This window comes from Mandrillus leucophaeus, unplaced genomic scaffold (assembly GCF_000951045.1).
Source record: "Mandrillus leucophaeus isolate KB7577 unplaced genomic scaffold, Mleu.le_1.0 Scaffold384, whole genome shotgun sequence".
In the NCBI taxonomy this organism is placed as follows: Eukaryota; Metazoa; Chordata; class Mammalia; order Primates; family Cercopithecidae; genus Mandrillus; species Mandrillus leucophaeus.
This window is the reverse complement of record NW_012104076.1, coordinates 950,813-952,874: the sequence shown is the minus strand read 5'-3', so window position 1 is coordinate 952,874 and position 2,062 is coordinate 950,813. Positions and strand designations below refer to the sequence as shown.

At 37.5% G+C, this 2,062-nt stretch overlaps 1 pseudogene; it reads right to left on the bottom strand.

Moving 5' to 3' along the window:
- LOC105547312 overlaps nt 1-2,062 on the bottom strand; it is a 16,049-nt pseudogene that overhangs the window by 3,223 nt on the left and 10,764 nt on the right.

The window sequence follows — 2,062 nt, the reverse complement described above, 5'->3', positions numbered from 1 at the left end:
GGGGGAGGATTAAAAACATGATTGTCTTGTAAGTTCTTTTTTGTCTTTGTTTTTACCATCTGTTTTTATATAAAGAACAAATACTAAAATGAAACTTCATGGGGGCGGGGTCTAGGACAAAAATATGTATGAAATTTAAACCTGAATCATATCTTATTTATGGGGAAGAATTAAGAAAATCTCCTCTGAAATATAGCTTGTGGTAGAAAAATAAGACTGATTAAATAATTGGCTAACAGCTATTATGTGTATTGATGCTTAGACTTCAGTCAAAACAAATTAGGAATACATTAGGCTACAAATGCTACCCTTCCTCCTAGTCACAAGTTGGGAGAAGCTTCCTATGATAACCAGAAAGGTAAATGGCAATAAAAAACCTTAACTTTTAAAATGCCATGTTGTACATTAAAACGTACGTTTTAAGAAACTTTCCAATCTATTGGACTAAAGAAAGAGTGCCTAGAACTTATCAGAATATCACCCTTGAAGCTGAATCAACATCAGAGAAGGAACTGAAGTAGGGTTTAATGCCTAAGTACACTAAGGTACTTCATTACCAGTGCTAGTTTATTAAGGAATAACAAGTTCTCCATTTAGCTTAGAACATTCAGATGAACCAGCAAGGGCAGACAAACAGTGAGAGGCTGGAGGAGACTGGGGAGCCCTCATTCCAGTGACAAGTGTTATTTTTCCCCTAGAGGCCATAAGAACAAACTCCTACAGAATTCTCATTTACTCCAAGGCAGAAATCTTCCAGCTTGTCATTAACTTAATCTGAAATCTATAGCTGAAAACCAAAAGAATCCAACACTAAGAAGTATTTGCTGCTTTACAAAATTCTCCCCTCACACTGCAGACATTAGGAGAGATGCAAAAGGAAGTGATGAGATCAATAAGGAAAAAGGAAGAAGCACTGCTGATATAAATGTTTACTGAAGAAAACGTACCTATGTAAATTTCATTATGTACAAAGCAGCTTTCACTTAACTTTATGAAGTGATTAACTGATAAAACAAGATTAAAAGAGTGGTAAATACCGGCATGAGTTACTCAACCACAGCAGTGATATCACCAGTGATGCAATTCAACCAGTGTACCAACCCAAAGGAGCCATCTGATCCCCATTTCAGTGCCATCCTCCTAGCACCCCTAAGGGACAGCATCCAGTTCTTAAGATAGGAATAGAGAAGAGAAAGGCAGGGTAGAGATGGGAAGGATTTAAGAGGGGAAAAAAATCTGCTAAATAGCAAAACAAGAGGTCAACAGATTGAAGTCATACTTTCTTATCTCTCTGTTTCATCTTCATGGTTCTCCGTTCCAGTGAGTACCCCAGGTTTCTGGCTGTTTCTGTGAGTTTTTCATCTATGTTTTTCAAGAGATTGGTTTTCTTTTCATCTGTTAACTTCTTTACGTTTTTTTCATCAAAAGTAATCTGAAAAAGAAGTAAAAGTCCTCATTATGTTGCAGGCCACTATACTAAGTACAAAGACCGTTGGAAGTTGAGCCAACTTAAAAATGTCAAATTCCATGCAAGAATAAGTCCACAGAATACTTACCAACACTTTTCTCAAGATCCCTAATAGTTTTCTTCAAATAAGAGAAAAGCAATATTAATAAAAACTGCCAGTCACAGAGAGAGAAAATATGATTCAAATTTATATCAGCACTCTAATGTCTACAATAAAGATATAATGAATAGTTACAAAACTGAGATTAGTCAAGTTTTAAGTTGTATTACTTGATACTAAGATATGGCATACTACTTCGGAGAAGTTTGACCTAACAGAAAAAAAAGTAGACATCAAAAAATTTTTCAGGGGCCAGGCGTGGTGGCTTACGCCTGTAACCGTAGCACTTTGGGAGGCTGAGGTGGGCGGATCACTCAAGGTCAGGAGTTTGAGATCAACGTGGGCAACATGGTGAAACCCTGTCTTCATTAAAAATACAAAAATTAGCTGGGTGTGGTGGCATGCGCCTGTATTCACAGCTACTCAGGAGGCTGAGGCATGAGAATCGCTTGAATCTGGAAGGTGGGGGTTGCAGTGAGCCGAGATTGTGTCAC